The sequence below is a fragment of the Stegodyphus dumicola genome, chromosome X1 (assembly GCF_044657685.1).
Source record: "Stegodyphus dumicola isolate Sdum_Otavi_A_Nest chromosome X1, ASM4465768v1".
Lineage (NCBI taxonomy): Eukaryota > Metazoa > Arthropoda > Arachnida > Araneae > Eresidae > Stegodyphus > Stegodyphus dumicola.
Genome location: NC_140780.1, coordinates 184,612,646 through 184,625,600, shown reverse-complemented (window position 1 = coordinate 184,625,600; position 12,955 = coordinate 184,612,646). Strand labels below are relative to the sequence as shown.

Sequence of the window (12,955 nt, the reverse complement as noted above, 5' to 3'; positions counted from 1 at the left end):
CAATATTCCTTTTCCTTTCTGTTGGGTTAATTATGCAAAGTGATTCACCTAAGTTTATACAGACATTAGAGAGGAGTTTACTCATAGACAATTCAGAAATACTAGCAATGTAGGAGTGGAAACGTATTTGCAGTGTACTAGAGGGTGTCCTTGTGGAAAAGGTAAAACTTCTGTGCACGAAATTCGGCATTCAATAATCGAGTTAGCATGTATGCGTCTAACATATGGAACAGCCAGTTGTAATGGCAAGCCTCTGTGTATCTGTAAGGGAGTGGTATCTGAATGGACAGATTCTGTTAGATTCTTTTCAGATGTTTTCAGAGTTGGTTCTAATAGTAGTAATTCAGAATGTCCACGACTAAGTGAGTCATGTATGAAGCTTGATTCACACCCACAATAAAATATTTATTTGAGACGAGCAGTTATTACTCCTGTCATTACAGTAAACTGGTAGCTTTTTCCCCACTAATCAAAAACATAAGCATTCTCTACACATAGTGCCATCTACATGAAAAAATTCTCTATATACACCTCCTGGGATGAACTTACTCTCATCATAACTCAAATTTTCATGCATTCTAGTATCACATGAATAATATTCTAAGTATTACATAAATCTAATAAATTTTAAAGCTTAATCTCATGAATGTCGAATTATACAAATTTTTATTAAGTATCTATCTATCTATACTATTAAAATCTGTGCGCGTCTGTTTGTTTGTAACCTCATCTTCTCTGGAACGGTTGGGTGTAGAGCTTAGCGGAGCATACCATTGGATTCAGGACGTCCCTGGCTCGCCATTCGCATCTTCGTGCGACTTTAATTAGCAAAGATGGTAATTAGCCCGAAAAATGCACAAAAAATCGGTATCTCCGGAACTTATCGGCCGATTTCTTTGAAATTTTGAATTTTAAACCAGCGAGTTGATGAAACGACTGATGGAATTGATTCCGCACTGATTTGTGAATTAGGAGCCTAATTAACAGGGTAATTAAAAACGCCCTAATACTCCTTTTTCTTTCCTACCCATATCTTTGTGGACAGGCTGGGATTCGAAGGCGACGGGTTTTTAGGGGTTGCAGCTGTATCCGTTCTCCAGTTGGAATCGTCAAGGCCATTAGCAGGGGACGAAATTAACGTAGTGGAGAATTTTTATTCATTATGCTAATTAATATTCTAATTTGCAATCTCTCTAGAACAAAGAGCATCCTTCATTTGACTATCTATGAGTTGTAAACTTCTAAATTTGGAGCCGATCGCATTATTGGTTCCCAAGATATTAATTTTTCTTAATTAGAGAAATTGAGCCCAAAAAATGCACAAAAAATCGGTAAATTTGGAACTTACCGGCCGATTTCCTTGAAATTTTGAATTTTAAACCCGCGAGGGGATAAAACGACTGATGGCCTTGATTCCACACTGATTTGTGAAAAAGGAGCCTAATTAATGGGGTAATTAAAAACGCCCTAATACTCCTTTTCCTTTCCTTTCCATATCTTTATGGACAGGTTGGGATTGAAGGCTACGGGTTTTGAGGGGGGGGGAGCTGGTTTCCGTTGGGTCATGGGAATCGTCAAGGCCATTCGCCAGGGATGAAATTAACGTAGTGGAGGAGCATTTTTATTCATTATGCTAATTAATCTTCTAATTTCCCAATCTGTCTGGAATAAAGACCAAACCTCTTTTCAAAATCTGACAATTATAAGATTGTAAATTTCGAGCCGATCGGACTGTTGGTTGCCGAGATATGTATTTTTTCTGAATTTTTCAAACAATTCGTGGTTTTTGGATCTGAATAAGAAAAGCAACTTTGAGTAATACAAGTTAATATTTCTAATAGCTTAAACCAGCGTGCTCATTTGTGTTACTGAGCTCATTGTGTTCACTGCTTTTGTTATTAAATATAAGTGCATTAATATATATATTGTTGTATTTTTGGTAACAAATGTTTCTGTTCGCATAAAGCTAATATTAAATTTAATTTTAATTAAGAAATTTTAATTGCAAAAAAATAAATATAAATATAAATAAACTATTTATTTAAATTCTGACTAATTTTTTTTTTCGTTCAGGGTTTTAAATTGAATTTCTGTTGCTTGAACATGGTATATGGAAAGTTTTCTTATTATAAATAATTGATTGATTAATTGCATTAATATATATATTGATGCACTTTTATGTGTGCTTATGTTAAAGTTTATCAAAAGGAATTTTAATAACGAATCTACTGTTTGAATATTATGCCCGAAAAGTTTTGCGGTTACACTTGGCAAAAAGCCTGAGCCGTAAAATCGCTGAACACTGGTAGTTCAGTCCAAATTTCGAATCCCGGGAAACGGGTTGGCTCCATAAGTGTTTTCGTAATTTTGAGTATGTGTAACGTGTATGCAGTATATTGTGAATGCATACGTAAATAAAGCGGGCGCAGCCCACTTTAACCGCTAAACACTGGTAGTTCGGTCCAGCTTTCGAATAAAGGCGATCGGGCTGGCTGCATGGGTATTTTCGTGATTTTAGGTATGTTTATCGTGTATGCAGTATTTTCTGGATGTATACGCCAATACAACTAAATTTCTAATAGCTCAATTCAGTGTGCTCATTTGTGTCACCGAGCTACGTAATCATTCACTGCTTTTTTTTATTATATATAATTGCATTAATATATATATTGTAATTTTGAATTTAACAAATGTGTCTGTTTGCATAAAGCTAATATTAAATTAAATTTTAATTAAGAAATTTTAATTGCCAAAGAGTAAATAAATATAAAAATATTTAAACTATTTATTTAAATACTGACTAATTTTTTTTTCGTTCAGAGTTTTAAATTGAATTTCTGTTGCTTGGGCATGGTATATGGAAAGTATTCTTATTATAAATAATTATGAATGATTAATTACATTAATATGTATGTTGATACACGTATGTGTATGATTATGTTGAAGTTTATCAAAAGGAATTTTAATAACAAATCTACTATTCGAATAATAAACCCAAAAATGTTCGAGATTATATTTGGTACAACGGCCCATTATCGGCTGAGCGGTAAAGTCGCTGAATACTGGTAGTTCGGTCCAAATTTCAAATCCCGGCGAATGGGCTGGCTGCATGGATGTTTTCGTGATTTTCCACATGTGTATCGTGTATGCAGTATCTTCTAAATGCATACGTGAATAAAGCGGACGCAGCCCGCACAAAACCACTGAACACTGGTAGTTCGGTCCAATTTTTGAATAACGGCGAACGGGCTGGCTGCATGGGTACTTTCGTAATTTTACGCATGTGTATCATGTACGCAGTATCTTCTGGATGCATATGTGAATAAAGCGGGCAAAGCCCGCGCAAATCCGCTGGACACTGGTAGTTCGATCCAAATTTTCAATCCAGGCGAACGGGCTGCCTCCATGTATGTTTTCATGATTTTCCCCATGCGCAACATGTATGCAGTATCTTTTGGATGCATACATGAATAAAGCGGGCGCAGCCCAGGTAAAATCGCTGGACACTGGTAGTTCGGACCAAATTTCGAATAAAGGCCAACGGACTGGCTCTAGGGGTGTTTTCGTGATTTTCCGCATGTGTGTCGTATATGCAGTATATTCTGAGGATGCATACTTTAATAAAGCGGGCGCAGCCCGCGCAAAACCGCTGGACACTGGTAGTTTGGTCCAACTTTTGAATCCCGGCCAGCCGGCTGGGTGCATGGGTGTTTTCGTAATTTAACGCATGTGTAACGTGTATGCAGTATCTTCTCGATGCATACGTGAATAAAGTGGGGGAAGTCCGTGCAGAACCGCTGAACACTGGTAGTTTGGTCCAACTTTCGAATACCGGCGAAATTACAATGGGAACTCATGAAGATCAAGCAATGAAAAGCGGGCTTCAGCCCGCTAGTCTATACTACAGTCAAAAGTCGTTAATTCGGACACCCATAATCCGGAATGATCTATAATCCGGACCTCAAAGCTATAAACTTTCTGCTCATGCGTCGCGTTCACGCATGCGCACAGGCATTTACGAGAGCGCGTAAGACCCTTACGGCTGCAAATATGTTTGTGCGCATGTGCGTTTAATGTGTAACGGAGTTATACGCTAAGCTAAAGTTATCTGATTCAGTTAATATTGCAGATTGCGTTGTTCCTTAATCTTGGAATTGGATCCGGCTTATTATTTTTTGCAGACTGTTAGAGCAATTTTATAAAAGTAAGCTTGAACTTTCGATTATGAGAAATAGAATTTCCGATATATATTTACTACAAAGCGAAAGTATGTTTTGAAGAAATCCGAAATCTGTTTATCAATTTCACACTGCTCTGCGGCAGAGGGGGGGCAGAAACGTCATTATTAGATTATGATAGATTAGAAAGATTATGTCAAATAGAATTTCCGATATATATTTACTAATATGTAATTTGTATCTACAAAGCGAAAGTATGTTTTGAAATCCGAAATCTGTTGATCAATTTCACACCGCGGATTGGAAGTTGATCTGTCAGCACTATCCTTATCTTCAGGGCAGATGTTTTTATTATATTTGGTTTATTACTAAGTGTAGTATTTCATCTCGATGTACTCCGTCTTTGATATGATTTAAATCAAGTTCCTCGTTCGCTTCCGATAGTGAGAAAGTGACCTAGAGGTTATTGAAAACGAAAACATTTCGATTGACAAATTAGTCGGTATTCTCAACACAGCAATTATAGGACTTGAACAGCGGAACTTTGTAACTAAACATGAAATTATGTCTGTGTAATAGAATTAAAGAGAAAGTATTATCACATGAAATGAAGCAACTTACATTGAAGGAAATGTTTAATAAAGTAAACAAATAAATATTAAGCTTTTTCTTTTTGTAAATTTTGATACCCTTTAGATCATAATTGTTCTTTATTTCATAAATTACGGTTTCATATTTTTAATTTTGTAATTTCTGCATGCCATCTTACCAGATTTAAACTGATGATCTTTAATCCGGAATCGCCGAAGTCCCGAGGAGTCCGGATTAACGACTTTTGACTGTATTAAAATCTGTTCGCATCTGTGTGTTTGTAACATCATCTCCTCGGAAACGGCTGGGTGTAGAGCTTAGCGGAAGATACCGTTGGATTCAGAATGTCCGTGGCTCACCATATTGACCATCGGCATCTTCGTGCGACTTTAATTAGCCGAGATATTAATTAAAAACTGATTTTTCCCCTACGTTCCCTACTTCTTTCACCGGTTTCCCCTGTTTTAGGGATTTGGCCGCGTGCCAAATTCGTTTTTCTCGAATATCTCCGGAAAGGCGCCGAGTTGGAATTCGAAACGCATATCCCCATATTCGAAAAAAATCAACGAATCCATCGATACCGGTCGCATCTTCGTACAACAATAATCGGCGGAGTTATTAATTAAAAACTGCGAAAACATTATTTCACTTTTCGGAGTGGCAACAGTCTCAGAATTAGCTGAGATAAAATTGCTTTTTTGAAAGTGATACGGGGGGGGGGAACAGATGGCATCTGCTCGAGCGTTGTGTTGGCGGAAAGGTCAAAGTTCACGGATTACCACGTGGAGAATTATTTAAAAATTAATAACTTTTCTTCTAATTAACTTACCGACTTGAAACAAGTATCAACATTTAGATTTTTGCGATATATTTAATGTTTTGCTTCCTATTTTTTTAAAGATCTATTCATATTTAAAAGTTAATAACTTTTCTTCTAATTAACATACGGACTTGAAACAAGTATCAACATTTAGATTTCTGCGATATATTTGTTTCGCTTCCTATTTTTTTAAAGATCTATTCATTCGTGTTATATATTTCTGTTACTGTTCGTTTAAAAATTGCATTCACATTTTACACATTTTCAATTTTGTGAGTGATAAAATAGAAACTCTCTCTTTATTTAGTTGTTGTTAATTGATTGTAGATTGGTTTATTCCATTGATAAGTAGTTTAAACTGCAATCAATGAAAATAGCTACTATTTTTTTTTCAATATTTAAAATTTACTTTTGATTTTTTTTTTTTTTTTAGAATAAAGATTTTCTATGCAGATATTTAAACAAGAAGTAGAAATTACTATTTAAAATACTTATTTAAATTTTGACTAAACATTTTTTTTCGTTCTGGGTTTTAAATTGAATATGTGTTTCTTGGAGATGGTATATGGAAACTTTTCTTATTATAAATAATTATGAAGTATTAATTGCATTGATATATATATTGTTACAATTTTGCGTCTGATTATGTTGAAGTTTATCAAAATTTCAGGGATTTTAATAACGAATCTAATGTTTGAATAATGAACGCGAAAAGTTTCGCAATTACGCTTTCTACAACGGCCCATTAGCGACTGAGCAGTAAAGTCACTGAACACTGGTAGTTCGGTCAAACTTTCGAATCCCGTAAAACGGGTTTTTTCTTGATTTAACGCATGTGTATAGAGTATGGAGTATCTTCTGGATGCATATGTGAATAAAGCAGGCGCAGCCCGCGCAAAGCCGCATATCACTGGTAGTTTGGTCGAACTTTCGAATCCTGCATGGGTGTTTTCTTTATTTTCTGCATATGTAATGCATATGCAGTATCTACTGCATGCTGACATGAATAAAGTGGGCGCAGACCGCGCAAAACCGCTGAACACTGGAGTTCAGTCCAACTTTCGATTCCGAGCGAGCGGGCTGGCAGGATGAGTGTTTTCGTGATTATACGCATGTGTATCGTGTATACAGTATCTTCTGGATTCATATTTGAATAAATATTTAAAATTTACTTTTGATTTGTTTCTTTTTTAGATTAAATATTTTCTTGACAGATTTTTAAAAGAGAAACTGAAATTACTACAGTCAAAAGTCGTTAATCCGGACTCGTCGGGACTTCGGTGATTCCGGATTATCGATTTTTCCGGATTATAGATCATCAGTTTAAATCTGGTAAGATGGCATGCAGAAATTCTAAAATTAAAAATATGAAACCTTAATTTATGAAATAAAGAACAATTATAATCTAAAGGGTATCAAAATTTACAAAAAAAAAAGCTTAATATTTATTTGTTTACTTTATTAAACATTTCTTTCAATGTAAGTTGTTTTATGTTGCTTCATTTTATGTGATAATACTTTCTCTTTAATTCTATAAACAGGTACAATTTCTTATTCAGTTACAAAGTTCCGCTGTTCAAGTCCCGTTAATTGCTGTGCCGAGAATACCGACTAACTTGTCAATCGAAATTTTTTCGTTTTCACTAACCTCTCTGTCACATTCTCCATGTTTTTATCCATTTTTTGCAGCAATTCCACTTTTTGTTTGTTGGACATCGACACATACTTTCGTTTTGTAGATCCTTTGGAAGTTCCAGCATCGGAAATTCTGCTGTTCAAGGCCTCTAATTGCTGTGTTGAGAATACCGACTAATTTGTCAATCGAAATGTTTTCGTTTTAAATAACCTCTGTGTCACTTTCTTCACTATCGGAAGCGAATTATAATGACGAGGAACTTGATTTAAATCATATCAAAGACGGAGTACATCGAAATGAAATACTACACTTAGTACGGAATTATAAACCAAATAAAATAAAAACATCTGCCCTGAAGATAAGGATAGTGCTGAGAGATCAACTTCCAATCCGCGGCGTGAAATTGATAAACAAATTTCGGATTTCAAAACATACTTTCGCTTTGTAGGTACAAATTACATATTAGTAAATATATATCGGAAATTCTAGTTGACATAATCTTTCTAATCTATCATAATCTAATAATGACGTTTCTGCCCCCCCCCTCTGCCGCAGAGCAGCGTGAAATTGATAAACAGATTTCGGATTTCAAAACATACTTTCGCTTTGTAGTAAATATATATCGGAAATTCTATTTGACATAATCGAAAGTTCAAGCTTACTTTTATAAAATTGCTCTAACAGTCTGCAAAAAATAATAAGCCGGATCCAATTCGAAGATTAAGGAACAACGCAATCTGCAACATTAACTGAATTAGAGAACTTTAGCTTAGCGTGTTACACATTAAACGCGCATGCGCACAAACAAATTCACAGCTGTAAGAGTCTTACGCGCTCTCGTAAACGCTTGTGCGCATGCGTGAACGCCGCGCATGTGCAGAAAGTTTGTAGCTTTGAGGTCCGGATTATGGGTGTCCGAATTAACGACTTTTGACTGTATTTAAAATACTAATTTAATTTTTGACTAAAATTTTTTTCGTTCAGGGTTTTAAGTTGAATTTGTGTTCCTTCGAGATGGTATATGGAAACTTTTATTATTAGAAATAATTACGAATTATTAATTGCATTAATATAATATTGTGTGTGATTATGTTGAAGATATAAAAAGTAAAGGAATTTTAATAACGAATATACTGTTTTAATAAACAAACTCGAAATCTTTCGCGATTATACTTTCTACAACGGCCCATTAGCGGCTGAGCGGTAAAGTCACTGAACACTGGTAGTTCCGTTCGGGGTTTTAAATTGAATATATTTTCCTTGGAGATGGTATATGGAAACTTTTTTTATTATAAATAATTATGAATTATTAATTGCATTAATATATATATTGATACAATTTTGTGTGTGATTATATTGAAGTTTATAAAAAATATAGGAATTTTAATAACGAATCTACTGTTCCAATAAAAAATGCGATAATTTTCGCGATTACACTTTATACAACGGCACATTAGCGGCTGAGCGGTAAATTCACTGAACACTGGTAGTTCGGTCAAACTTTCGAATCCCGGTGAACAAGCGGGCTGCATGGGTGTTTTCATTATTTTCTGCATGTGTAACGCGTATGCGGTATCCTCTGCATGCACACGTATATAAAGCGGGCTCAGCCCGCGCAAAACCGCCGAACACTGGTAGTTCGGTCCTACTTTCGAATCTCGGCAAACGGGCTGGGTCTGTGGGTGTTTGCGAGATTTTACGCGTATGCATAATTGAATAAAGTGGTCGAACTTCGCGCAAATCTGCTGAACACTGGTAGTTCGGTTCAACTTCCGAATCTCGGCTAACGGGCTAGCCGCATGGGTGTTTTCGTGATATTCCGCATGTGTATAGTGTATGCAGTATTTTCTGGATGCATATGCGAGTAAAGCGGGCGCAGTCCGCGCAAAACCACTGAGCACTGGTAGTTTGGTCCTACTTTCGAATCCTGGAAAACGGGCTGGGTCCATGGGTGTTTGCGCGATTTTACGCATGTGTACCGTGTATGCAGTATCTTCTGGATGAATAGGTGAATAAAGCGGATGAATCCCGCGAAAAACCGTTGAACGCTGGTAGTTCGGTCCAACTTACGAATCCCGGTTAGCTGGTTGACTGCATGGGTGTTTTCGTGATTTTACGCATGTGTATCGTGTACGGAGTATCATCTGGATGAATACGTGAATAAAGCGGACGTAACCCGGTCAAAACCGTTGAACGCTGGTAGTTCGGTCCAACTTTGAATCCCGGCCAACAGGCTGACTCTATGTGTGTTTCAGTGATTTTCCGCATGTGTATCGCGAATACAGTATCTTCTGGATGCACAAGTGAGTAAAGCGGGCGCAGACCGCGCAAATCCCCTGAACACTGGTAGTTCGGTCCAACTTTCGAATACCGGCGAAATTGAATATGGGAATTCTTTTAAAAACGAACAATGATAAGCGGGCTTCAGCCCGCTCATCTGGCGGGCTTGCCCGCTAGTCTATAATACTAGCGGGCAAGCCCGCCAGCTGAGCGGGCTGAAGCCCGCTGTTATTGGCTTTTATTCGCAAGTTGGACAGCCCGTTCGCCGGGATCGAAAGTTGGAGCGAACTACCAGTGTTCAGCGGTTTTGCGCTTGCTGCTCCCGCTTTATTCACATATGCATCCTGAAGACATTGCATACACGATACACATGCGGAAAATCACGAAAACACTCATGCAGCCAGCCCGCTCGCCGGAATTCGAAAGTTGGACCGAACTACCAGTGTTCAGCGGTCGAATATCTCCGGAACAGCTCCGAGTTGCTATTCGAAACGCATATCCCCGGATGCCAAAAAAATCAAGGAATCCAACGGTACCGGTCCCATCTTCGTACGACGATAATCGGCGGAGTTATTAATTAAAAACTGCGAAAGCGTTATTTCATTTTTCGGAGTGGCAGCAGTCTCGGAATTAACTGAGATAAAATTGCTTTTTCGAAAGCGTTGGGGGGGGAGAAACAGCTGGCATCCGCTCGAGCGTTGTGTTGGCATAAAGGTCAAAGTTCACGGATTACCACGTGGAGAATTATTTAAAAATTAATATCTTTGCTTCTAATTAACTTACGGACTATTTAATTTAATGTAATGTTTATGTTAATATATTTAATGTTTTGCTTCCTATTTTTTAAAGATCTATTCATTCGTGTTGTATGTTTCTGTTAATGTTCCTTTAAATATTACATTCACGGTTTATACAATTTCAATTTTGTGTGTGATAAAATAAAACAATAAATAGAAACTGTCTCTTCATTTAGTTGTTTCGAATTGATTGCAGGTTGGTTTAACCCTTTGATGAGTGGATTAATCTGCAATAAATGAAAATAGCTATTTTTTTTTTCAATATTTAAAATCTATTTTTGATTTTTTTTAGATTAAACATTTTCTATGCAGATATTTAAACAAGAAGTTAAAATTACTAGATTTTTTTAGATTAAAAATTTTCTATGCAGATATTTAAACAAGAAGTTGAAATTACTATTTAGAATACTAGATTAAATTTTCACTAAAAATTTCTTTTTGTTCAGGGATTTAAATTGAATATGTTTTTCTTGGAGATGGTATATGAAAACTGTTATAATTCATAATTAATTATAATAAAACTTTTTTATTATAATTAATTATGAATTATTAATTGCATTAATGTATATATTGATACAGTTTTGCGTGTGATCATATTGAAGTTTATAAAATAAAAATCATTTTAATAACGAATCTACTGTTTGAATAATAAATGCGAAAATTTACGCAATTACACTTTCTACAACGGCCCATTTAGCGGCTGAGCGGTAAAGTCACTGAACACTGGTAGTTAGGTCAAGTTTCGAATCCCGGCGAACGGCCTGGCTGCATGGGTGTTTTCGTGATTTCCGGTTGTGTATAGTGTATGCAGTATCTTCTGGATGCATACGTGAATAAAGCGGGCGCAGCCCGATCAAAACAGGTGAACATTGGTAGTTTGGTCCAACTTTCGAATACCGGCGAACACGGGCTGGCTGCTTCTGGATGCATATGTGAATAAAGCGGGCGCAGCCAGCACAAAACCGATGAACACTGGTAGTTCAGTCCAACTTTCGATCCCGGCGAACGGGCTGACTCCATGGGTGTTTTCTTGCTTTTACGCATGTGTATCATTTATGCAGTATCTTCTCCATGCAAAGGTGAACAAAGCGGACGCAGACCGCTCAAAATTGCTGAACACTGGTAGTTTGGTCCAACTTTCGAATACTGGAGAAATTACAATGGAAACTCATGAACATTGAACAATGAAAAGCGGGCTTCAGTCCGATTTTCATTGTTCTCAGCTGGCGGGCTTGCCCGCTAGTCTATACTATTAAAATCTGTGCGCGTCTGTTTGTTTGTTTGTAACATCATCTTCTCGAGAACGGCTGGGTGCAGAGCTTAGCAAACCATATCGTTGTATTCAGAATGTCTGTGGGAAGCCATTTTGGCCATTCGCATCTTCGTGCGACTTTAATTAGCAAAGATGGTAATTAGCCCAAAAAAATGCACAAAAAATTGGTATCTCCGGAACTTACCGGCCAATTTCTTTGAAATTTTGAATTTTAAACCCGCGAGATGATGAAACGACTAATGGCGTTGATTCCATACTGATTTGCAAATTAGGTGCCTAATTAACAGGGTAATTAAAATCGCCCTAATACTCCTTTTTCTATCCTTCCCATATCTTTGTAGACAGGCTGGGATTCGAAGGCCACCGGTTTTGAGGGGTTGCAGCTGTATCCGTTCTCCAGTTGGAATCCTCAAGGCCATGACCTGGGGAGGAAATTAACGTAGTGGAGAATTTTTATTCATTATGCTAATTAATTTTCTAATTTGCCAATACCTCTGGAACCAAGACCAAACCTCCTCTCAACATCTGGAAGGTGTAGAATTCTAAATTTCGAGCCAATCGTTTGATTGGTTCAAAAGATACGAATTTTTTGTGTATTTTTCTTAATTAGAGAAATGGAGCCAGAAAAATGCCCAAAAATACGTAACTCTTCAAAGAATTAACCGATTTCTTTCACATTTTGAATCTTCCACCTGATTCATCTTCAAATAAAGCTTGGCATTAATTGCAAACTGTTTTGCAAATTAGCAGTGTAATTAGTAGGGTCAATAAAAATTCCCTAATACACCTCCCCTTCGGAATTCTTTGTTGACAGACTGCGATAAGCAACGGGTGTCGGGGGGGGGGAAGCAGATGGTTTCCGGTTGATCATCATTGGAATCCTCAAGGCCGTTCGTCAAGGTGGAAATTAACGTCATTTTTAGTCATTATGCTAATTAATCTTCTAATTTGCCAATCTCTCTAGAACAAAGGGCATCTCTCATTTGACTATCTATCAGTTGTAAATTTCTAAATTTGGAGCCGATCGGATTATTGGTTCCCAAGATATGAATTTTTAGTGAATTTTTCTTAATTAAAGAAATTGAGCTTGAAAAATACGTAACTCCTGAAAGAATTAACCAATTTCTTTAAAATTTTGAATTTTGTTCTAATGATTTCTAATGAATTCAAAGAACTAACACAGTTTGATTTCTAATGAATTCAAAGAACTAACACAGTAACAGTTACAGTTTGAATATTTTGCTCTAATGAATTTTGTTCTAATTCCGGATGTTCTAATGAAGGTTGCCGTTGATTGGACACTGTTCTGCAAATTAGGAGGCTAATTAGCAAGGTTATTAAAAGTGCACTAATACCTCTTTCTTTCCTTGGGAATTCTTT

General features: G+C 36.6%; 1 protein-coding gene across 3 annotated transcripts in view; it reads left to right on the top strand.

Moving 5' to 3' along the window:
- Window positions 1–12,955, top strand: part of LOC118186050 (AP-3 complex subunit delta-1-like) — a 401,929-nt gene that overhangs the window by 82,169 nt on the left and 306,805 nt on the right. The window lies entirely within an intron of this gene.